This window comes from Thermobia domestica, chromosome 17 (genome assembly GCF_964235325.1).
Source record: "Thermobia domestica chromosome 17, izTheDome1.hap1.1, whole genome shotgun sequence".
Lineage (NCBI taxonomy): Eukaryota > Metazoa > Arthropoda > Insecta > Zygentoma > Lepismatidae > Thermobia > Thermobia domestica.
Window position 1 is genome coordinate 153,984,876 of NC_137470.1, and position 27,437 is coordinate 154,012,312.

The window sequence follows — 27,437 nt, forward strand, 5'->3', positions numbered from 1 at the left end:
TATGTATAGGGGTTTATTCCTTATCATAAGACATAGGTACATTTGTGCACTCCTTTTAAAATTTTTGATGGGTACCTTGGCCCACCCCTTAAATTTTAGAAATTGCTCATTTTATATATTTGGTATTATAGTACTGGACCCTAACATGTATTATGATAAATTTGGGTGGTTCACCTCGTTCCTTTTAGGGCTACGAAATTGCCAAATTTTAGTACAACCACGTGTTTGTTTTTGGCTCAATTTATCCCATTGGATGAGGTCCTATTACCTTATATGATTATATGGTTATGTATATTGGTCCTGCCCTATTATAAGACATGGGTATATTGATGCACCCGGGAGGGGTACCTTGGCTCACCTCTTTATTTTGGAAATTGCCCAATTTAAACATTTGGTATAATAGTATAAGACCCTAATATATATATATTACTATAAATTTGGGTGGTCCACCTTGTTCCCTTTCATGAGTAAAAAAAAATGCCAAAATATAAAGATAAGCAATATGTTGTATCACGTGTTTGGTTTTTGGCCCAATTTATCCCGTTTGATGCGGTCTTATTACCGTATATGTTTATATGGTCATGTATATAGGTTCATTTCATATTATAAGACATGAGTACATTGATGCACCCCGGGAGGGGTATCTTGACTCATCCACTCAGTTTTAGAAATTGTTTAATATAAGCATTTGGTATCTTCGTACAGGTCTTCAATATGTACCACTATAAATTTGGATGGTCCACATCGTTCCCTTTCATGGGTAAAGAACTACCAAAAATCAAATTTCGGAGGTTATTAACTCCTATTTAGCACGTTATATGGTTTATTATCTCTATATGTTTATGTTCTCTTTTAAATTTGGGAATTATAAAATAACATAATTTGGTAAACGTTTTCTAGGACCCATTGGTGTTCCTCTTATGGCCAAATATTCAAAATTTAAAGGTTATTAACCGGCTTTATTATTAAATGAGTACAGGATTTATTACTTTTTCATAAGACACAGGTGTATTTGTGTACCAATCTTAAATTTTGGGAGGGGTACATTTCTTATTGTCATATCAATAATTGGTAATTGTTTTTGGGTAAATCATTATGATCACGTGATCAGTTATTGACCTATGATGGGATTAGGAGTCCAGGACATTGGTACATTTAAACTTTGTAGGATAATTTGAGAATGCGTCATTGGTATTGATTATTACAGCCAAATATAAACGTGAGCAATACGATGTACCACGTGATTGACCTTGATGAGGTAGTGTACAGGGATACATAGCTAACCTTATTGAATCTTATGACTCATAGTCTTAAGGGAATACATGCTACAACACTGGCAAAGTTATTGTTGATGTAATTTGATTGGTTGATCACTATCTTTCGTGCAATCTGATTGGCTGATCACTATCTTTCGTGCAATCTGATTGGCTGATCACTATCTTTCGTGCAATTTGATTGGTTGCTGATTTTCAAATCTTTGCTGCATTCAGTTTTAAGTTTTGTTTAACATTTAAAAATCTTGGTTTCGTTCAACATTTTGGACTCACTGATAAATATGATCAAAACCGTTTATTTGTTAATCGAATAGTTAAAAACCGGATAAAGTTTGACGGTTAACCGTGAAACGTAAAATTTTTTTAGTTTGAAATTTTTTGTTTGAATTTTTTGTTTCAGAATTTTGTTTGAAATTTGTTTCAAAATTTTTTGTTTGAAAATTTTTTTGTTTGAAATTTTTTGTTTCAAAATTTTGTTTGAATTTTTTTTTTGTTTCAGAATTTTGTTTGAAAATATTTTGTTTAAAATTTTTTGTTTGTAAATTTTTGTTTCAATTTTTTTGTTTAAAATTTTTTCGTTTGAAATTTTTCGTTTCCAAAATTTATTTTCTGTTTCAAGATTTTTGTTTGAAAAAATTTTTTCGTTTCCAAATTTTGTTTCAAATTTTTTGTTTGAAAATTTTTGTTTGAAAATTTTTTTTGTTGCAGAATTTTGTTTGAAAATTTTTTGTTTAAAATTTTTTGTTCGAAATTTTTGTTTTGAAATTTTTTGTTTCCATTTTTTTTTTGTTTAAATTTTTTTGTTTCGAAAGTTTTGTTTGAAATTTTTTGTTTCAAAGTTTGGTTTGACATTTTTTAAAAGTTTGTGCACTCATTAGTAAAGAACCGGAACTGTTAGAACTAAAACCTCTGGCAACATTGTGGTGCACGTCAGAACACGATAATGCAACGTCATCAGTTTTGCATCATCGTTCGCGTTAGTATTCATGATAACATCATCATGGCTACTTGTCTGCAGTTTCTAAACACACGTGATGTGATGAAATCATTTACCAAGATTACTGATTTACAACAGAATGTACCTTATAGAATCTTAGCTAGCCAAATGATCCCTACAAAGTTTGGAGTAAGAATCGTAGTGAAGCTTGAAAATGATAAGAATATAATTTTACCAGCAAGATATTTACCCATGGAAGCATCAAAACAAGAAGAACTGCTGCGTTTCTTAAATACTGGATCTGTATCTTTATGTTACAAAGGATTCTTGGGTCGAAGTCATCAGTACACAGCCAGATTCGTCAGCCATTGTGATGAAATCATGAATTCAAACGTCAGCACATTTCTTTCCAATGACGTCAGCAATAACTATAAACCAGCAAATACAGTGTCATCCCACGAAATCATTTGAGCAAGTGCTTTTCAGGAGGAAAGATGTGTACTTCTAACGATAAAGAGTTCATCTTCGCAAGCTATTATCCAACAAACAAAACATGTGATGATTGGTATCAGTGCTAGAACATTTGAACCAGTAATTCGATTGGGCAAAGCAGAACAATTTGGTGTACAACTGACCTATGAAGAATGGCACGAATCGACCAAATGAACGATGAGCTAAATGTGACCATAGTCAAATCATTAGGCTCAAATCATGAAGTGGTGCTCGAAGAGAAGATGGTGCTGTTACGTAAAAAGAGTACATTCCATGTCCCTCGCAACATGGTGTATCTAACACAAACTGAATGGAACAAATTTATCAACGTATTTCAGTGTGTGAAACATGCAGTGGAAGTGTGTAACAAAACAAGTATATTCCTGAAAAAGTACTATTTTGAAAAATGTGTTATGCATATTGTACAACATGTATCTAGATATTGTGATGGTTGTCAACATCGTTCGTGGGTGCATACCTGTATTGATAAGCAGTTTATTTGTGATCAAATGGACATTGAGTTTCCATCAATTGATATTGCATTAGACCTTAAAAGACTTCAACTGGAATTAAAATTATATGCTAAAGACAAACTAGTGCAAGAAGTTCAAAATACATTGTATCGACAATATCCAGATCATATATCTGGTATGGATGTATGTGGAGTGTAATAAAATGATCCATTTCAATGAATTGTGTTTTTTTTCATTTCAAGTACAACCCCAGGTTCTGACGTGTACTATTGCACCACAATGTTGCCAGAGGTTTTAGTTCTAACAGTTCCGGTTCTTTACTAATGAGTGCACAAACTTTTAAAAAATGTCAAACCAAACTTTGAAACAAAAAATTTCAAACAAAACTTTCGAAACAAAAAAATTTAAACAAAAAAAAATTGGAAACAAAAAATTTCAAAACAAAAATTTCGAACAAAAAATTTTAAACAAAAAATTTTCAAACAAAATTTTGCAACAAAAAAATTTTCAAACAAAAATTTTCAAACAAAAAATTTGAAACAAAATTTGGAAACGAAAAAATTTTTTCAAACAAAAATCTTGAAACAGAAAATAAATTTTGGAAACGAAAAATTTCAAACGAAAAAATTTTAAACAAAAAAATTGAAACAAAAATTTACAAACAAAAAATTTTAAACAAAATATTTTCAAACAAAATTCTGAAACAAAAAAAAATTCAAACAAAATTTTGAAACAAAAAATTTCAAACAAAAAAATTTTCAAACAAAAAATTTTGAAACAAATTTCAAACAAAATTCTGAAACAAAAAAATTCAAACAAAAAATTTCAAACTAAAAAAAATTTACGTTTCACGGTTAACCGTCAAACTTTATCCGGTTTTTAACTATTCGATTAACAAATAAACGGTTTTGATCATATTTATCAGTGAGTCCAAAATGTTGAACGAAACCAAGATTTTTAAATGTTAAACAAAACTTAAAACTGAATGCAGCAAAGATTTGAAAATCAGCAACCAATCAAATTGCACGAAAGATAGTGATCAGCCAATCAGATTGCACGAAAGATAGTGATCAGCCAATCAGATTGCACGAAAGATAGTGATCAACCAATCAAATTACATCAACAATAACTTTGCCAGTGTTGTAGCATGTATTCCCTTAAGACTATGAGTCATAAGATTCAATAAGGTTAGCTATGTATCCCTGTACACTACCTCATCAAGGTCAATCACGTGGTACATCGTATTGCTCACGTTTATATTTGGCTGTAATAATCAATACCAATGACGCATTCTCAAATTATCCTACAAAGTTTAAATGTACCAATGTCCTGGACTCCTAATCCCATCATAGGTCAATAACTGATCACGTGATCATAATGATTTACCCAAAAACAATTACCAATTATTGATATGACAATAAGAAATGTACCCCTCCCAAAATTTAAGATTGGTACACAAATACACCTGTGTCTTATGAAAAAGTAATAAATCCTGTACTCATTTAATAATAAAGCCGGTTAATAACCTTTAAATTTTGAATATTTGGCCATAAGAGGAACACCAATGGGTCCTAGAAAACGTTTACCAAATTATGTTATTTTATAATTCCCAAATTTAAAAGAGAACATAAACATATAGAGATAATAAACCATATAACGTGCTAAATAGGAGTTAATAACCTCCGAAATTTGATTTTTGGTAGTTCTTTACCCATGAAAGGGAACGATGTGGACCATCCAAATTTATAGTGGTACATATTGAAGACCTGTACGAAGATACCAAATGCTTATATTAAACAATTTCTAAAACTGAGTGGATGAGTCAAGATACCCCTCCCGGGGTGCATCAATGTACTCATGTCTTATAATATGAAATGAACCTATATACATGACCATATAAACATATACGGTAATAAGACCGCATCAAACGGGATAAATTGGGCCAAAAACCAAACACGTGATACAACATATTGCTTATCTTTATATTTTGGCATTTTTTTTTACTCATGAAAGGGAACAAGGTGGACCACCCAAATTTATAGTAATATATATATATTAGGGTCTTATACTATTATACCAAATGTTTAAATTGGGCAATTTCCAAAATAAAGAGGTGAGCCAAGGTACCCCTCCCGGGTGCATCAATATTCCCATGTCTTATAATAGGGCAGGACCAATATACATAACCATATAATCATATAAGGTAATAGGACCTCATCCAATGGGATAAATTGAGCCAAAAACAAACACGTGGTTGTACTAAAATTTGGCAATTTCGTAGCCCTAAAAGGAACGAGGTGAACCACCCAAATTTATCATAATACATGTTAGGGTCCAGTACTATAATACCAAATATATAAAATGAGCAATTTCTAAAATTTAAGGGGTGGGCCAAGGTACCCATCAAAAATTTTAAAAGGAGTGCACAAATGTACCTATGTCTTATGATAAGGAATAAACCCCTATACATAACCATATAAGGTAATAGGACCTCATCCAAGGGGATAACTTAGGTCAAAACCAAACACGTGGTACAACGTATTGCTTAGGTTTATATTTTGGCAATTTTGTACCCTAAAAGGGAACGAGGTGGACCACCCAAATTTATCATAATACATGTTAGGGTCCAGTACTATAATACCAAATATATAAAATGAGCAATTTCTAAAATTTAAGGGGTGGGCCAAAGTACCCCCTCCCAAATTTTTAAAGGAGTGCACAAATGTACCTATGTCTTATGATAGGGAATAGACCCCTATACATAACCATATAAAGATATAAGGTAATAGAACCTCATCCAAGAGGATAAATTGGGCCAAAAGACCAAACACGTGGTACAACGTATTGCTTACGTTTATATTTTGACAATTTTGTACCCCTAAAAGGGAACGAGGTGGACCACCCAAATTTATCATAATACATGTTAGGGCCCGGTACTATAATACCAAATGTTTTAAATTGGGCAATTTCCAAAATTTAAGGGGTGGGCCAAAGTACCCCTCCCAAATTTTTAAAGGAGTGCACAAATATACCCATATCTTATGAAAGGTAATGGACCCCTATACATGACCATATAACTATATAGAATAATAACACCTCATCAAAGGGGATAAAATCGACCAAAAACCAAACACGTGGTATAACGTATTGCTTACGTTTATAATTTGGCAATTTTGTACCCCTAGAAGGAAACGAGGTGGAGCACCCAAATTTATCATGATACATATTAGGGTCCTGTACTATAATACCCAATGTTTAAATTGGGCAATTTCCAAAATTTAAGGGGTGGGCCAAGGTACCCCTCCCAAATTTTTCAAGGGGTGCATTAATATACCCATATGTTATGAAAGGGAATGGACCCCTGTATACGCCCATATAACCATATAAGGTAATAACACCTCATCAAAGGGGATAAATTAGGTCAAAAACCCCCGAAATTTGAATTTTTGGCAATTTTTTTTACACATGAAAGGGAACGACATAGACCCCCAATACTGATAGAGGTACATACTATGGTCCTAGGCTACCACACCCAATTTTTAAATTTGGCAATTTCCAAAATTTAAGGGGTGGGCCAAGGTACCCCTCCCAAATTTTTCAAGGGGTGCATTAATATACCTATGTCTTATGAAAGGGAATGGACCCCTATACATGACCATATAATTATATAAGGTAATAGGACCTCATCCAAGGAGATAAATTAGGCCGAAAACCAAACACGTGGTATAACGTATTGCTTACGTTTATATTTTTGGCAATTTTGTACCCCTAAAAGGGGACGAGGTGGACCACCCAAATTTATCATGATACATATTAGGGTCCTGTGCTATAATACCCAATGTTTAAATTGGTCAATTTCCAAAATTTAAGGGGTGGGCTAAGGTACCCCTCCCAAATTTTTCAAGGGGTGCATTAATATACCTATGTCTTATGAAAGGGAATGGACCCCTATACATGACCATATAATTATATAAGGTAATAGGACCTCATCCAAGGAGATAAATTAGGCCGAAAACCAAACACGTGGTATAACGTATTGCTTACGTTTATATTTTTGGCAATTTTGTACCCCTAAAAGGGGACGAGGTGGACCACCCAAATTTATCATGATACATATTAGGGTCCTGTGCTATAATACCCAATGTTTAAATTGGTCAATTTCCAAAATTTAAGGGGTGGGCTAAGGTACCCCTCCCAAATTTTTCAAGGGGTGCATTAATATATCCATATGTTATGAAAGCTAATGGACCTCTGTATACGCCCATATAACCATATAGGGTAATAACACCTCATCAAAGGGGATAAATTAGGTCAAAAACCCCCAAAATTTGAATTTTTGGCAATTTTTTACCCATAAAAGGGAACGACATAGACACCCAATACTGATAGAGGTACATACTATGGTCCTAGGCTACCATACCCAATTTTTAGATTTGGCAATTTCCAAAATTTAAGGGGGGTGGTCCTATGTACCCCTGCCAAAATTTAGGGGGTGGGCCAAGGTACCCCTGCCAAAATTTAGAGGGGGTGGTCCTAGGTACCCCTCGGTCATTGACCCCGGGCCAAGGTCATTGACCTTTGACCTATGACGTCACAAAAATTTTTGCTGACTCGACGTAATATACGGGGGGGCGTACTACTCACGTCACTACGTCTGTGTAGTATTAAACGGGTATTATTTTGTACCCGATAAGTAATTGAAAAATATTTCCGCCTGTATTTTCTTAAAAAAAGAAAGAACTAAGTTGTTTTTATAAGAAAAAAGAGTACAGATGAAGTGTAAGATCAATTTTTCATGCTACATCCCTATTAAGCAGGTATAGTTTTATTAAGAAAGTCTACAAATATTTATCTTAGAAAGTTTTTTTTCCGGGGGTCCAGACCTGGTGGATCCCCCCACCCGGATGCGCCTCTGCTCTACAGCGAAGTTGAATCAGTCGTTTCATAAACCCAACTTCTGCATGGGACTTCAGTACATTGAAAAAAACGTTTCACGTCCTTTATTAGACAACTTTCCTTGTTATCTGTTATTATAGTATCTAATACGTATCCACACAAGTTAGATTTCTTTTTAAATTGTTAGATTAACTGTTTCAGATGTTATTTAAATCATAGAAGGGGGCGCGGTGGCTCAGTGGTAGAGCGTTCACGTCCGGTACTTGGGGCCCCTGGTTCGATCCCAGCTCGCGCCTTGTGGACTTTGTGGTGGACAAACACCGTGCTCGTGGGTTTTCTTGGGGTTATCCCGTTTCCTCCCACTTTCTTCATTCCACCATTTCTCTCATCACCGTCTCCTTTAGCCTAACCGGCATAAACGTGGGACGTAAAACTTAAAGATTTCATTTCTTTTTAAATCATAGAAAGAAAATATTTATTTTTTTCTTTTTTTTTTTTAATGCAAGTCAGGTTTCTCAAACGACCAGTTGAATTTCCATTAACGCAAATGGGGCATAGCATTTTATCCCAACAACTCACAGGATATTGGGAGTAAGATATTTTGGTGTAAGATATTTTACTCAAAACAGTTGAATATTTTCTTTATTTAGGAAGAACATTTAAATGCTTAGAAAATATTTGAATAATTTAGAGTTTTCCAAGTCAGTTTACTATCTCGAAAAACATTACAAAGTTTCTTTCTAATGTTATAGGGATGAGGGTTGCAAGAATGTAACTATATTTTCCATATCAAATAGAACCTCAGCTATGTAAGGCTTTTCACTTGCATGAAAGTGAACATGAGATAATCTGACTTCTAATGTAATTTTTGATATAGTCATGTCGAGGCGTTTTGACATGTTAGAACCAGGGCCGGCCTTAGGTAATTTGCCGCCCCTTCCAATGATAACATTTTGACGATCCACTTTCTGCAGGAAGAATACATTTTAAAAGACACGATTTTAAGTATGCTACCATCATGAACAACGAAGAAGACGGGAAATAGCACTCGCACTCAGAAATGCCTAAATATTACAAATACAATCTCGTTGTGTCCAAAAAATAATAATCTATTTTGTTAGTGAAAGATAAAGCAAACACACTTGCACAGGAAAGATGGTAATCCTTTTTATAGGCTTCAATATCGAACTTCAATCTTAATATATCAGTTTGCAATTCCAGTGCAACTAGCTGTTTTATCTTTATTTCTTGATTTTCCTTCTAAACTTATTTTTAAAAAATCCATTTTCAATGATAAGGAACTTGTTTGTGACAAAGATAAGATTAGTTTTCATATATAAACTGTGATAACTAACTAAATGGAACAGGTGTTCACTACTGTTCGAGAATTTAGTTATTGTATTTAAAAACAATCAAGCAATTCATGGTGAGATGTGTTTGACGATTTGCTTTAGCACTGTCCATCTGACCTTAACCTAATACGACCTAAACATGATTTATGAGTGTAGTATTCAAATAAGTCAACTTAGTAAATTTAACTACCATCATCATGAAGTGTGCTTACAACAATAAATATTTATTTTAAATAATATAATTATGAAAGATTTGGCCACCCCTCGAAACTTGCCTCCCAGTACAGATGCACGTGTTGCACACATGGTATAGCCTGCCCTGATTAGAACATGTAAGGAGTAAAGATTACTTCTATGAATTTCCTAACTCAAACTGTTGTATTTTCCCATATACTTCTTAAATAAACTGCTAAAACTCTCAAAACATCTACTGTTTCTTGTTACCATCAGGATCATACAACATTTTTCTTTTGTCTATTTCAAATAAACACAGAAGTTGGAATTGATTGCAGGTGCTAACCTATTTTCTTTATCAAATAAAGAAAAAAAAAGTATATTACTTTGAAGTGATGCAGATTTTAGGTCTGCAGTGCAACTTGCGTGTACAATTTCTTGTTTAAAAGGAAGTCCGCCTTCATATAGGGCGTTGAGCACGAAATACACAGGTGGTGGAAATTTTTACCCGCTTTGCGTGAGGCATCATTCTAGCTGACTTGGAACGCATCCCATGAAGAGTTCGTTTCAAGGAAATAACTTTGACGTCGAATCAACGGGGTGTTCTGTAATCTTCTCGACACGTTCGGCTTTTGCATGAACATGGTCAAAAGAACAGGGTGAACGAAAAGTTCATACTTGATACTATAATTAGCAGCATTGACCACGCCAGTGTTCTAATTAACGCATGAGGTTAGCATAAAATTAAAAAGGAAGAAAGGTTTGTTTATCTCATGCTGATGGGAGTTTCCGACTAAAATTATATCCTGATTTACATTACTTCCAAAACTGAAATATATATATATATATATATATATATATATATATATATATATATATATATATATATATATATATATATATGTGTGTGTGTGTGTGTGTGTGTGTGTGTGTGCAGGTTTCTTAAACAGGAGGAACCGTGATTACACAATGAGAAAACGAAATAAAGACAGGTATGTGGATTAGCAACGTACTATGTGTTATGTAGGCACGTAATGACATTCCAAACACCATATTTCTAGCTGTATTATTGTTAATGTTACCAGAATCAAGCTGAATGTTCTTGTAGATGAAATGAATCTAGGAAAACATGCCCTGGACAAAATTCCTTTTTCAGATGAACGAATGAAAATGAAATCTGTAAGTTTGCGTCTCACGGTAATGTCGGCTAGGCTCAAAGAGACAGTGACGATGAAAAATGAATGAAATCGTAGAATGAAGAAAGTAGGAGGAAACGGGAGAACCCCCGAGGAAACCCTCGCGCACGGTGTTTGGTGGACAAACAAATTTCACTTGGCGCAAGCTGGGATGGAGCCGGGAACATCATGCACCAGAGTTGTGCGCTCTACCACTGAGTCACCGTGGCCCTTTTTCACATGAGTTGGGAGATTTTCCGAGTTAAAATCTCTCAGAGGACAAAATTCTCCCAAAATATTATACCAAGTGAAAGCAATGATTTTCCGCGAAAATAAACAATTAACAACAGAATTTGAAAAAAAGTCACAATTCAATTGAGTCTCAATTTTGCACTCACATTGAGCTTTAAAACAATGAATGGTTTCATTGGCAGGAGTGTAGATCTAGAACAGACACGCACACAGAAATTTTAATTGGTATTTCTCCATGGTTTGGGGAAAAGGCTCCAACACTACAAGCCATTACATCTTTGTAGCATTGAATGGGTATTATTCTGCACCCGACATGACGATAAGTAATTGCAAAATATTGGTAAAAATATTAGTAATCTGACGGCCGTCCATGATATGTACAGAGTATGTGTAGAGTTCTTCTCCAAAGACTTTCTGACCATACGAGAGGTGTCTAGTATTACTGATTTTTTCTTTTCTTTTCTTTTTTTCTTCTTTCTTTCTTTCTTTCTTTTTTGTAAATTCGTTAGGAGATGTCTAGCGTTTATCTGCTCAAGTTGTGTCAGTACGTTTAGGGACAATTGCTGTACTTGCGATAATGATTGGTCTTCCTGTAACTTTCCGGTATTTTCATAATTGTTTGATTGCATCAGGATATTTGCTTATTTTCGTACTGAATGTTGTATGTATGTTATGAGTAAATGGAACCACTACACCTATGAGAGTTACTTCGTGGTCTATTTTGTTGATAATAGTGATGTCGGGTCTGTTTGTAGGTACCGTTGCATCTGTTTCGATTTCTCAATCCCAATAGAGTTTATATTTATCATTTTCAAGTACTGTACTTGGCTGGTATTTGTAGTATGTCCTGGTATCGGCGATCAGTTCCATGTTATGTGCTGAAAACTGATGAATGCTTTTCACAATGTCCTTGTGTGTTTCTAGATAGTCTGTGGGAGCCATTATACGGCGTAATCCTGTGATATGTTCAGTTGTTTTAGATGTGTCTCGGAATTTTCTGCACTTTTCATTCATTATTTCTTGCCTCAGTATGTATTTACAGTAGTTTCGGGTTATTATATTATTATTATTATTATTATTATTATTATTATTATTATTATTATTATTATTATTATTATTATTATTATTATTAAAGTTCAACTGTTTTAGAGAAATAGGCAAACTATATAAAAGAGAGGAGTTGCACTGAACTTCTGGTTCTGTTCGCTGTAAGTTGGGAATATATTCGGAGATGCAATTATATTAGGCTATTCTTGAAATGAAAAAACGATTTTCCGACATTTGTTTCTAAGAAAACTTAAATTTCCAACTTATTCTCATTCCATATGCAAAAGCGCTCCCAAACGAACCGTTAGAATTTAGAAAATAACACGCATAGGGACTAACTGCTCTAATAATGTGTTTATATTTTAAACTGTTTGCCGCAGAAGAAGGAAGAAACATTTCACACATGAGTACAATTCTCATTATTTCATGCGTGTTAAAGCATGTGGAACTAGTTTCCTTACATTTCCTTCTAACCATGCAAGTATATGTAACAGCCACATTGAGGCCTAGCGTAACGTTCCGCATCTCCCATAAGAACACAAGACTAAGGTACTTTTTTTTTCCTTTCAGAAACATTTTCACAAGACAAAAGTGAATTTTTGGTGGAGACCAATGCATAGATGAAGAACATATGAAAAAGTTTAGTTAAGTTGCCATCTCGAAGTTTGAACAGAATACACCATTAGGCATACCATATTGCAATGTCTTTTGGTAGAAACAATAATAGTCTTGGATGCATTCTCTCACCAAATTTATTTATGAATATTAGAATATATATTTGTAAATACAAAGAGAATAATTCAGTATCTACCCTTACCACAAGTGAAGGTAAAAAAAAAAGAAACCGTTTTGCACGGTAACCCCTTAGCTCATAACAGCCTCCAGGGAATTTAGTTAGATAATGCCCTTCGTCCAGGGCGACCTCAGAAGCAGGTGTTGTGGCTTATGCGATCAGTGGCCAACTGATAATTTAGACGTCTCCTGCTCCTCTTTTATAGGTGACTCCTGGGTGGTTCGTTCCTCTTCGGGTTCCATCGTGCAGGCTTCGTGTCTTCCTCTTTACTTCATGTTTGTCGTCTGCTTGAATTGATGATTACAAACAATAGCGTTTTATAGATGTAACATGTGCTCGTTGAAATGATGCGCACTGAAAAGTAGGAATCCTTACAATATACTCACATTATTATTTTTTATAACGTTCGTGAGTAACAGTGATTAGTTGTGAAATGCTAGACTATCTATACACCTTAAGAGTAGTTTTGTCCAGGATCTCTATTTGATTGGCAAATCAGTGATTTGTTGTGTGTTCCAAAGGAGCTTATCAGAGAAAGAAAGGAAGTAATCTTGCTGTCTTGCAAAGTTGTCAGTGACCGATCTTTAAGTCACATTTTTTACTTTCTAGCGACGAAAAGAGAGAAGATGATATGGTGATCGTGAAACAAATCAAATTCGAGATTTCAACTGATTTACTCACACAAATCAAGCGATTTTTCGACATTTGCCTTGCTGTTCATCCTGATGTACACTCATCTACAGGCACTCATCTACATTCAATTTTAAATTTAAAATTTAAGGTTTTTATGTGGTATTCCAGGGCGCGAATTTTTGAATTTTCATCCTAACTAAAAAAAAAGTTAGTTTACTGAACGGTTAAAATCAAAATTTGCGATTTTCTCATAAGCGGTTTTAATGATTCTGTTTACATTTCATAAATTAATTTTCCAATAATAACTTCATACTTTGGTATAAGTTGTTTCTCTGGGAAAAATCAAAAAGGGATAGTTTGTTCTTGGCAGTGAGGTTTCCTTTCGGATGATTGTCTCAAAACCTTCCTGCAGGTGACACCTACGAGTCTCTTAAATAGACACACACACACAAAAAAAAAAAAAAAACAGCTTAATAACATACCTCTAATATTTCTTTACATCCATTTCTTCTTTCTTTCTTCCACAAACACTTGTAGGAGTACCTAAAACAAACGTCCACTCAAATTCAGCTAACAAACAGGATTCGTCTTCTGTTTATATAGCTACCACAATAATCGGATTTAAACACTGCAATATGTCAAGGTTATTCACAGTGTTGCAAACTGTCAATTCGAATTTTCTAAATTATTTTGAAATATCCTTTAAATTATGTACAAAAGTTGATTCATTTTTATTGAGTCTTAGTCAATGTACAACTGTACCGCGCATGCGCAAACCATTGCCGTGATATTGTCACTAGGAAAGCTACAGTATCTCGTTAACCACGTAGTAGAGCAGTGTGATCGAGCTTAATCTTATGCTGCTCAAACTGAACAGATTCTGAGAGGGTTTCATTGTGGCCCTCTCTGATGTTAAGCTCGCGGCGTCGCGCATCGTAAAAATGTGTCAAGTGTGCAATTGTTATGTAGGTCGTGTTAGAGTGAATCGTATTATACGGAAATGTGTGCACAGAGTCCTGGGAATACCACACTAACGCGAGCAGTTTATACCATTTTCCAGAAAGGTTCATGATTGTAGTTGGTTTCTCATACAGGGGCTAACTGCATCTCCAAAAGGTGAAACGAAGCACCAAAATCAATACTATATACTACCAGACTCATGTTCTGACTGAAATGTACCAGCATAAAACCCCAGCATTATATGGGCAAGGCGTGAATCAGGTTGAACTGCACTAAGACAAGGCAGCCACATGGCGGAAACATCACTTTAATTCTGTCGCCATACGGAAAGGAAACGGGAATTTGCGACAATTCCCTTCTTGACATCCCCGTCAAGATTCCAGACCACAGTCCAATGGACTATTGTGTTTTCGGAGTCCTCAAGCAGAGCCTGTCTCATCGTCGAGCTCTCACCGATGCCACCCTGTGGAAAGCCTGTAAAGAGAAGTAGGGTGTTCTAGCTGCAACACAGTCTCCTGCAATGGAAACTCTGATGCTGGGCAATTATCAGTAAAGGTGGTCTGCAGATCGAACACAGCTGGTGGTGGAAACACGATATTTCATAGGTAAGTGGCACATTCCAATTCGGCTCAATATAAGTGAACCAACCTCTTTATAATTACTTTTGTTCAAGAATCTGATAAGCAAAAGATTCGTTGGATTGAAACTTGGCAAAAGAAAGACATCATTAATCGATATGGAACTAGCGAAATTATTGACAGATCAAGACTTATTTAAGAATTATATATGTACTTTATCCAATAAAAACTAATAATGTACCAATGTCCGAACAAGGTACGTTCCTTTTTTTCCTGTAGATAATAAGTAATTTTTAGTTTGTGTTAGATAAATAAACTCTTTGTTGTTAGGACTCGGTTGAATACATTCAGCTGCTTTGTTCATAACAGCAAAACTGAATTAATATTTCACAAGGTGTATATTTTCTCGCAGCTTGAAGTCATGTTTTAGTTTCGCCTCCTCCTACGCAGCTCTTGCTGAGGAAGATGGATCGTGAGTTACAAGAATCAGAAAGAATCTGATGCATGTACTGAAGAACAAAATAACTCTTAACGTAGCTAATAATTCATCGCATGTCTTTCTCTTCTTCAAGCTAGGATCTGTTTTTGCCCCCATTTCGTTGTAATTGATCGCAAACTTTGTGGTGCTTGAATTCCAGTTGCGTTCTTCCTTGTAAGAAATTAGTTTTTGAGTTGTTGATCTGCGAAGGTCAGCACATTTCCTCCAGCTAAAACAAAATTTGCGCCATTAGACTTTTCTCTGTTTTTCTTTTTTATTCAGTTTACATTTCCGTAATTTGTTTATCTGCTTTGCTCGAGTAAATACGATAATTTGCCTCTTAATATGCTTCCAAAATCCCTTATAGTATCATGGCTTGAACAAAACAGTTGCTTTCTGTAGATGCAATCGCGGATTCAAACACTGCTTACGTTAGGTAAAACAGATCAAATGTAAATCCAGATAGTGGTTTGTATCCTAGTTTGAGTAGGAGTCTGCGTTCTTCATAACCACGGCGTTGCATAAAGAACATGTAAGAAACACAACTAACTTCTTGAAGTGCTTGTATACAGGGTGTCCCAAAAGTAACGGCAAAAATGAAACCACGATCTCCTGACACCAAAACAAGAAAAAATGTTTCTATAACATATAGTCAGAAATGGACAGTGGCGGAGCTTAGACCGTTTCCAATGTGGGGAAAAGGAACTTCACAACTGCCAGTGGAATAATGATAGGAGCTAGGAAGGTGGTTCAGAAAGACATAAAAATCATATCGGCTTGACATGTTAAATGTATGTTACCTAACTGCGTCAGAGATTCTTCATACGTTATTTAGGAATTCACTGAATGTCTGTACGGCAGGGGTAATGAAACGGTGCAGTAAAATGGAAACAGTACAGAAAAAAGTTATCCATCGCACGATTGCATACATACGTAGAATGGGATAAGAGCAAAGACCATTTAGTATGGTTGCATAATCTCAGGGACAATGGAAAGTGGTATGCCAGATATAAACTTGCAGAGAGAGGATAAAAATAAGAACAAATGTGACCAGTTGTGCCATGTGATGAAATAACAGGTAGAATCCAGAACAACGTACCGTATTTGTAACGCAGCATCTTACATAGAGTAGAACTACAAACTACTAGGTCATACGTGCTAACAATAAACGTATCTACAGAAGATGATCAAAGAGCTGTTCTCCCACATCTATGCAACGTGCAAATCGTAAGTTTCGAATCCAATCGATCCCTTCTGGTGAGTTGCGTAACTGTTCACACCCATCTTCAATACGGTTTTGTAAATAAGCAAGTTCCTTTCCCTAAATATGAAGTTCCTTTTCTCTCACATTCAAATCTGACTAGCTCCGCCACTGTCCACTTCCGGACTATATGTCATAAACTTTTTTCCTTTTTTTGATGCCAGGAATCTGTGATTTCATTTTTCACCATTACTTTTGGGACACTCTGTATACCTTTATTTGCACCAGAGATGGAATGGGTCGTGGGTCAAGATTTGTGAGTCTGTCAGTGGATCGTGGGTTAAGAGGACGTAATCTACTGCGACCACGACCCATAAGGACCCACTTTGATCCACCGTGACCCACTCTGCTCAATGCATTGTAGACAACATCTCCTGAACACTGGTGAGTTTATCTACGTTTTACTGTCGAAGCCTCCATTTTAATTCCTTTTTCATTTGTTTCTGTTTACTTACGTGAGATGAGTATATATATATAAGTGAAAGAAAAGAACTTCAGGCAATTTTGGATATTGATATTTGTAATTGCAATAATATCAATAGGACTTGCTACTTGACTTTCGAGACCTGGTCAAATTTTAACTTTTTCCCCCTTTACGTTGGCCTACCTTACCTTGATTTGGGACTTTCAAATTTCATCCAATTTTCCACTGAAAAGTTTCTGTAGTTCAACAAGGAAATAATTATATATGATAATTAAATTGAAATCCATAGTAATATGACCCATGACAAACACTTTACCGTTTTATATCGTATAGGCAAGATCCACCGGTATTGTAACAGCGCAGTGCTTGAGCAACTGACCGTAGAAATTCAAACTCTGATTAGTGATAATTTCATAGCCTTGTTTTGTTACGAGTGTAAACCATTTAGTCACTGAAGAGGAGGGCGTGAATCATGGGTCAGCGTTGATGACGATGGGTTTTGGTGGGTCATGGTGGGTGGTGCGTGGTTAGTCCAGTGGGTCGTGGGTGACGGTGAGTGGTGGGTTAGTGGGTTATTGGTCAAGTTTCCATTGATCCACGCCATCTCTGATTTGAATTAGCTTTTCTTATGAAGAGTTCGTCCTTCAGTTTGAAACTAATTATATACAAATTCGAATACAATTCGAGCTTTTCATGTAACATCTACTGAATATTATAATTTTCTCCAAATCAAGAGACCGTAGGTTAACCGATACCGTTTTTGCTTTGAAATTGGAAAGTCTTGGCAGATTGTGGAATACAACCCATTTGAGTAATGTTTTCCAGGATTTTACCGAGCGGAGTAGCGGTAGAGGTCGTAGGCGTTCGGGTGGTCGTGGGTTCGATTCCCGCTGCCGACAATTCTGACTGGGGATTTCCTCAGTTCTACCAGAGAAATTTCGGGAGGGTACCTACTAAACAGACCCTCTCCGATACCTTCCGAAATCCTTTCCATTGTTGTTGTTGTTGTTGTTGTTGTTGTTGTTGTTGTTGTTGTTGTTGTTAGATATCCAGGATAAAATGGCCTCCGATCTGTATCTGGTGATTGCTAAATAAATGCATAGGGCGGTATTCAGAGAAAATTTGTTAATCAAGGGTTAGTCACCGACTAGTTAGTTGCATACTAGTTCTTTACTGAGGAAGGTGTATTTTTTTTCTTAATTCAGAGTCTACTTTGAGTACAACTAAAAAGCTGATTTGGGTATGATTAACTAATATAACCCCAATGCATCGGGTAAGAGAAATAAATGTGGCAACTACGGAAAAGTAGATGTGTGCATGCGTAATCTGCAAAAATTTAATACATGGAATACGAAATACGAAATGTTATGTCGCACAAGCTAAACCGCGGCTAAAAGGGTACCCTCTGCTCTACATTAATTAGTCGCATGTGATTAACTTAGTCAACTACTACGTTCTAATCAGAGACTCTGAACACACTTTTGATAACCATCCGTTAGTCAAACCTTTAGTAAGGCATTAATCAGACGTCAAAACGACTCTGCATATGGCCCATAAATACTAACAAGCAAGATTTTTCAAGTATCACAGTCTGATTTGCTTAAAACTCCTCGAGTGAATAAAGGAATGAAAAGTAGAACATAGGTCTTTTTTTTTTATATCGACCAATGTGGGGAATGAAGGGGGTAAACACCTCCCAGAAGTGAGAACATAGGGCGATATGACACATTTTAGCAAGGCCATAACTAGCAACGCTTAATGGGAATTTGCTTGACACTCCTGAAGTGAACAAATGAATCAAAAGTAGGACATACGTGTTTTTCTTATATCAGCCAACGTCGGGGATGAAGGGGGTAAGCCCTCCCTAAACTGCGAACATTGGCCAATATAACACCATGTGGGAAAGGCCACAACGAGCAAAGCACTCTTTCGATTCGCTAGACGCTTTAAATTTCGCAGAGGAAGGAACAATAAGTGGAAAACATTATAAAAACAGTGAAAAAAAAAAAAAAAAAACACGTATGTCGTACTTTTGATTCCTTTGTTCATTACAGGAGTTTCATGCGAATTCCCATTGAGCGTTGCTTGTTACGGCCTTGCTAAAATGTGTCGTATTGCCTTATGTTCTCATATTAGGGTGGTGTTTACCTCCTTCATCCCTCGTGTTGCACGATATAAAAGAAAACGCGTATGTCCTACTTTTGATTCTTTTATTCACTCCTGGAGTTTCAAGGAAATCGGAGTGTGACACTTAGAAAACCTTGCTTGTAAGTTTACTAGGCGAATGCTGGATGCGCCTTTTAACATTGATACATTTTGTTTTATGAAGTATTTATTTTAAATATTTATCTTTTAATGTTACTGATGTAAAATACTTGTTATTTCTAAAATAACAAATACAACGTATTGAGAGCATATACCATTTTTTTTAACACACTAGTTAAATAAACACAATAATAATATCAGTCCAACTTCTTATTATATACAGTGAAACTTGTATAAAGCGGAAAGCGACGGGTCCAAATTTTGTTTCCGTTTTGGACAGATTTCCGTTTTATACAAATCTGAAAATTAATAGCTATAAAATAAGACAGTTGGAAATGGATTTATAGTTTTCCTTTATATTTGCTCTGGAGCCCCAAAATGCAGTCTTTCATACTATGCACACACACACAAATTCACGCAAAATATTCTGTATTTTTGTAGTTTTCAGGACACACAACACTTAATATTCTCAGAGCACTAAAACACTTCAAATGATGTGAACACTTCAAATAAATGAAAGAAAATCTACTGAAACTCAAGATGCAGTTTAGAAAGTTACACAAACTATTTTTAGTTGCAGTTTACCATCATCTTCCCCCCCCCATGCTTATTCACATTTTTTCCACATTTTTTTCAAGGTAAGTGTTTCTGTTCTTTGTGACAAGACTTTTTTTGTAACCCTTCCCTGGCAGAATAGAATGGTTCTAGAAAGTCTGAATAATTTGAGTCAGCCGCAAATTACATAATGAAGAGCTTCTCTTAAAGAACCAATTTTAGATTCTCTGATTTATTCAACTTCGGTGACATCGTCGTCTTTTCTTCTTCAGTTTCAGGTCCATGCAAGAGATTAGAAGCCGATTCAATCGTAGAAAAAGTTGCTACATCTTGATCACTTGAAATGTAAGCCTTCCGTCATCCGGTTGTCCATTTTGTTGGCACAAGAGTTTAACGGCTTCAGCAGTCTCCGTTATTTCTGGTATGTCAGAACTTTCAGAAGAAGAATTTTCAGTTTTCTCGGGGTTCTCCCGTTTCCTCCCACTTTCTTCATTTCACTCATCATCACCGTCTCCTTTAGCCTAACCGGCATAACCGTGGGACGTAAAACTCAAAGATTTCATTTCATTTCTTCACCTCCAAATAAGACACGCACAAGAAAAATGAAATATAACCTGTTGCAGCCTTCCATTGCGAAAAATAGATTCCGTTTTATGCAAGCTTCAAAGGTTCCCTGGGACTATTTTTGCTTTCCGTTTCCGCGTTACGGAAGATTCCGTTTTACAGAAACTATTTGTAAACGAATTCCCATAAGAGCTTCCGGGACTTTGAAAAATGTCCGCTATAGACAGATTTCCGTCTTATTCAAGTTCCGGTTTAAGCAAGTTTCACTGTATATAAAAAATGAAATATCTCAGATTAATGTCCAACGATTATCCTCTTGAGGCTAAGGGAGATTCTGAGTCAAGCGAATGATGATGGAAGAATTGGTGGAATGAGAAACCGGAGTACCCCGAGAAAACCCACGGGCACGATGTTGTCCACTACAAACTTTCTTGACCGGGAATCTAATCAAAGACTCCACGTACAGGAGGTAGGCGCTCTACCACTGAGCCACCTTGCCTCCTGACTTCTTATTGTAGATTACACTCATTTATGACTACATAAGCTATCATGTATTATGCACCGTATATTAACCTGTATACATTAGTTTCGAAATATTTATCAAGTACCGTTCATCAAGTGAGCTAGTACCAAAATTTTTCTACTACATTGTCTTATTATTGTTGTTTACTTAATAACTCAAATTTCAAGGCCAACTTCCATCCAACCTCTTTCTCAACTGCCAATCACATTGTGCCTTTGGTTTTACAACACTGCACTTCAGCCCACGACGTGATTCGCTATTTGCAGTGAGTAAACCAAGTAAGGTTGAACAACTAGAAGAGGAAAACAGCAGACTTTGATAAGGAGTTACGTCGGTGACCTTGAGCCGCCAAATTTAGAGATAGCCTATGTTATAGCACGGAGGATTTAGTTGATATACAACTTATATTACGAATTGAAACCATGTAAAGAATGAAGCAAGGACTGGCGTCATTCTAAAATAGGCTTCGTGTTCAGACAGAATTCATTAATCACCCGTTAGACACGTGATTAGTGTCGTATTAGCTCAGTACTAAGGAAGGTGTACTTTTTGGTATGTTGTCAGTCTGATTGGAGTTCAGTTAATAAGTTGATTTGGGCATGATTAAGTAATATATAACCCCAATACCTCGAGTGAGAAAAATAAATGTGGCAACTACGGAAATCTAGACGTCTGCATGCGTAGTCTGTAAAAATGAAAATGTATGAAATACGAAATTCGAAATGTATTGTTTGTGGTTTGACATCACAGCAACTTATACATAGTTAGGAAATCAAATTATAAGTAACGTATTCACTTCTGAGGGATGTATTTACGGGGTATATAAGTAGAAGTCAATTAATATTGGCGACAATAAAAGGGTTATGTTGTAATTATAAGGGAAGATAATTTATCGATCAATTGTATATATATTTCTCAGAAAACTGGAAATTTTCTACTCATCTCTCACTGTTCACTTTAAGAAACAGTTCTACTATTGTAGAGGATTCGATTTAATAACTGTTTTATAGTTAACTCCTCCCCTAAGGTGAAAGGAAAGAAAGAAAGACAGGTAATTGTATTTTCATAATGTAAGTTTATTGTGACTAAACCAAGGTACCCTCTGCTCTAAGTTAATTAGTGACATGTGATTAACTTAGTCAACTACTACGTGCTAATCAGAGATTCGGAATACACTTCTGACAACCATGCGTTAGTCAAACACTTAATATGGCGCTGATCATACGTCAGACCGACTCCGCATAAGGTCCTATATCTTTTGCTAACCTCACGCCACATCACGGCTCTTCAGCCACACGCAATAATATCAATATCACACTAATTAGCAGCCCTCAATATCATATTATATATTGATTTCCTGAACTACTATAATTATTTCATGATTGTTTTCCCCTCTGTATGTTAAGTGTTCAGAATACGGAATAGTGAAGTTTACAAGTCGGACCTCATTTACGAAGCTGCCACAAATGTAGAGTGTATAGTACACCCTGAAGGTTGTATTATGCGATATCATTCCTATTATTAAAAAAAAAGATCTAAAGGAGATAAGGATATGTGTAAAATTAAAAAAAAAAAGTTCCCTCTAATTTGACATAAAAATATCGCCTCAAATACATAATCGTATGATGTAATGCATATTATTCTCAACTCAAGTCAGCAGCCACTTAGAGTTAGTAGAATTTAACTTGAAATATTCCTCAATCAAAAGACAGAACTGTTTGCACATGATGAGGATTTCCAAAGCAAAAAGTCCATAATGATAAAAAAAAATCAAGAGAGCAGAAAAACTAATAGCGTCGAAACTGTCACGGACTTGAGTAAACTGTTAATGTTAAATGTTAATTAAAATATTTCAAGTTGAAATAGCATAATCACAAAAAAACAGCTTTTCAGTATTAACCGAGTTATTGTTTAAAGCACTTTGGACAAAGTGCATTTTGATTCGAATACACCGAAAATGTTGTATCTGAGACTCCATAAATGAAAAACAAAAATATATTTGAGGATGTTTTACTTACAATGGTACACATAACGGTGTATGAGGATGTAGAAGTATAATTATCTCTCTTTCTATGCTAATATTAAAGGTTACACGCCATAAAATGAACATACATACTACAAATTTAAAACAATGAACTTTTGCTATAAGAATATATATACACATTAATATACTCTCAACTGTGTGTTGTGTTTCATACGATATTCATTTCCTCTTGCAAGCAGTCGCATTCGGACACACCTTCGTTTTCAGTACAACGTGTAGGCTGTAAATTCAGTGCGTCAATATAGAACTGAAGCACAAATTCACGTCTCCAGCGATCTCCAATTTTTTTTTTTTTTTTTTTTTCATTAGATTGGCAACGTCAGTTTTCTTTGCATAGGTGACTCGACTTTCCAGGGGTAGTGCTGGGGCATCTGGTACGCTGGCAACCTTCATCTCTCGTTTCAGTAGTGACGCACTGTTTAGTACGGTCGTCAAAATTGTACGCTGGTTCCATTTTGTAAACAACCCCGGGACGTCCTTGGTGCAAAACTTTCTTGAGGAACACACATTTCATGTCACTGATACTTTTTTTGTGTGTGTGTGTGTGTAGTGAAGACCCTAACGCTTTCATATCCTTCAAATGCCAGTCAACGACTAGAACTTTTACAATCCCAATTTCGCGGTACATTCCACTGTAACTGTCACGGTTAAAATTTTGGGATGTTTTCGAAGACTCCAAACACTTCAAATAATCGGTCAGCGGGGAGATAGGAATGTCCTCGCACTGGAAAGTGCATAGTAATATTCTTGAGAAAATGAGAACTTTATAGCAACCACATGATTAAGGGATGCTTTTCATTTTCACCACCGCATCCGTCGGAAAAAAAAAATCGAATATTCTTTGCAGAAGCGTCAGACGATCGCCGTACATATGCCAAGTGACGTGAACAACGTTCCTAACAACAGTAGACTCATTCATACTACTGATAACACGCGAAACAACTTGTTGGCTGATATGTCTACATTTTCCTGCATTTTCACATAGCGCATTCTGTCCCAGACAACACAGTGAACATGGTGCTTTCTGCATTAAATGCTGTATTTCACGGCCGTTTTACGCAGACATAAAGTGACTTTTGAACCGAATAAGTAGCATAGATCGCTTCAACGTTGCCAATTGATAGAAAATCATCAATAAGCACATCGTCCGCAGATGGACTTAACGCGTTTTGATTTGGAGCTCTATACTGTTGCCATACTATTGCTGTGCACGGAGTAAAAATTGTTAATCTTTTTATCGAGTTCAATGTTATCTATCTATATATATAAAAGAGAACGCACAAAATCCTTTGTCCGCTCATCACGCTAATACGGCTGAACCGATTTCTTTCATTTTTGGGGGGTTGTTAGGATTTGGACCCTAGATGGTTTTTATCATATCACTTTAATTTTCAATTACCAGTGTCTTGAGATAATTGACCAATCAGGTGTCCATACGTAAAAAAAATCCTTTGTCCGCTCATCACGCTAATACGGCTGAACCGATTTCTTTCATTTTTGGGGGGTTGTTAGGATGTGGACCCTAGATGGTTTTTATCATATCACTTTAATTTTCAATTACCAGTGTCTTGAGATAATTGACCATTCAGGTGTCCATACGTACAAATCCTTTGTTATTAGTTCATCATAGGTATAAAAATAAACGTATTTATATGCAACCCGCATGACCCTGTGACTCGGCGGGTTAACATAACTGACAGGCGCTATAAATCACTTGAAAGCGAAAAAGTAAAAATTATCTAAGTAACAAAATTTATTGCGTTCCGGGATGACCGCAGCGAAGCGGGGCGGGTTGGGGTGACCGCAGCGAAGCGGGGCGGGTTAACATAAATGACAGGCGATATAATGTTAACATTAGTGCAATCTTCTATGGTTTTTATCATATCACTTGAAAGCGAAAAAGTAAAAATTATCTAAGTAACAAAGTTTATTGCGTTCCGGGGTGACCGCAGCGAAGCGGGGTGAACGCTGCTAGTTTCTTATACATGCATTGGCAACTAAGCGTTGGAAGTTTACATTAAATTCGGTAACCTAATTTGATTGGCTTTTTGTCAACTAACGTCACCTACAGGACAACAGCAGTCGAAAGGCTATTGAATAATCTGGTACTGCGTAATATAGCAGAAACTTGTTAATATACCAATCATGTGCTTTGTTAGGAGTGAGTTGAGTTTAGTTTTGCCAAGATTAACTTAAAAAAAAATAAAATAAACACATTTCTATCATTTTTTTCCTCTAAAGATTATACACATTTTGCTAAAATTGATACTTTATAAGTCGTAAGAGGAAATACTAAGAAATAAAATGACCGTTTGTAATCAAGTGGCGGGCGTTTTCGCAGAGATCACTGTTCGATTTCCGGTGGGAGTCTATGTAATTTTGATCCTATATTAAACGTATGCATGCTATAAGCTTGGTACATGACAGGAATCCTAAACAACCAGCAGACTGACATTATAGTCGTCTTTCTAATTCTTAAAATTCAAGGTCAATGTGATTAGAAGTAAAGCAAACGTATTCCGCTGATCTAATTAAAATGTTTAATATAAAAGTCCCACTATAAACACACATTTAATACCCGTAATCTATTTTATACACAGATTTCAATAATGCACATAAATATCCATTATTTAAGATTTGCACATGTCTTGACATTTCCGCTTTCACAATAACTTTGATGCATGCTTTTACTGAACCTGTCAATCAATCGCTGTTACTTACTGAAAATACTTAAATGACTACTTTTGAAGGTAGTATTTATACATTGGTTAGTTTTTATTTATTTATTTAACAATCACCAGATACAGCTCAGAGGCCATTTTACACTGGATACATTGTAGATTGTAAATTTTGTTACACTGTAGATTTATATTAATTTCGTTTTCGAAATTATCTATGAAATTTCACATAATTTAATAAAACTGTTCCCCCTCCCCCCTTCGTTAGTTCAGTAATTCTTTCTTCCGAAGAGCATTTGCTCTTTTAAAACGCCATCTAGAAAGTCCTGAGCAGTTATTAAAATAAATATAAGCTATGATCTGTCCGTAAAGTAAAAATAAAAATAATAAACAAATCTGTTAAGGTCAAAAAACTTTGAATATTAAAATACAAAAATAGCCTTTAACTCTTCAAGCTGGTTCGACATACACGTGTACAGACCATCATAGTTCTACTAGAGGCGGCTCAACGTACACGTATACGTTCCATCAGTGGCGTAGGGAAGGGGGGGCGGAGGGGCCGGGCCCCCCCCAAAGAGGTCTGACAATGTACTTTGGTACTTAGATGTTTGTAATTTTTTATATACTTTTATGTTTACATATTTTTTGTTTGTAACTTTTCTATATGCACTTATAACAACACTTGTCCTCCCCCCCAAACACACATCCTGGCTACGCTACTGCGTTCCATGTAGTACTAATGAAATTATGCATATTCTACAGTCTGTTGTTTTCCCACATGAATGACAACGCGTTGCACTCAACAGTAGGCTGCAATGTGCAGCGATTTGTTTGTTTCTCAAACTGTACAACACAAATTTGGACTTCGAAACTAACAAGAACACAAGGTAGAAAGAATAATTTGTAAGCGTAACATGTAAATGTTATATTTTATTATTTTAGTTATTATAGTATAATTGTTATTATTATAATTTTGTGTAGTGGAAGGTTCGTTTACAAGTCCTGAAAGGTTCATTGAAATTGAGCACATGTTTTCTTTTTTTGTTTAAAAAAAAGATTTGTTAAATTTTGTGGCATTATGCGAAAATTACTGTTTTGGTGATTTAAAATTATTACCTCTCGCAGCGGCTGATGTATATTTAAATCCCGGTTCGTAGAGTTAAAGCATTTGGCATTTACCTTCATCGAATATTCCCGTATGTGGGATATGGATACAATCACCATTAAAGACATTACCCTAAAACATGTTAACAAATTGACTCTATTAACGAACTCAACCGAGATTATTGCTGTAGCTGTCTATTGCAAGAAACAAACAAACAAAACACAAATATTCAATAATTCACTTTCGTTCAAGAGTAGACCTTGTAGAGTACTTGCAGAATGCACTTTATCTTGTATGGTAATGGACTGCACGGAAGGACGTACTAACATTACAACCTTATGAGGCGTACTAGCGTGATTCTAATAATATTAAAATCTTATAAGGCTCATTAGTGTTATCCTTGTAACATTACAATCATGTAAGACCCACTAGCGTGACCCTAGTAATATTACAATCTTCTAAGACCCACTAGCGTGATCGTGATAACATTACAATCTTGTAAGA

General features: G+C 35.6%; 1 protein-coding gene across 3 annotated transcripts in view; it reads left to right on the forward strand.

The window, feature by feature from the left end:
• The window catches only part of LOC145674428 (uncharacterized), a 1,698,027-nt gene that overhangs the window by 735,961 nt on the left and 934,629 nt on the right, over positions 1 to 27,437 (forward strand). The gene's annotated exons all lie outside the window — the stretch shown is intronic.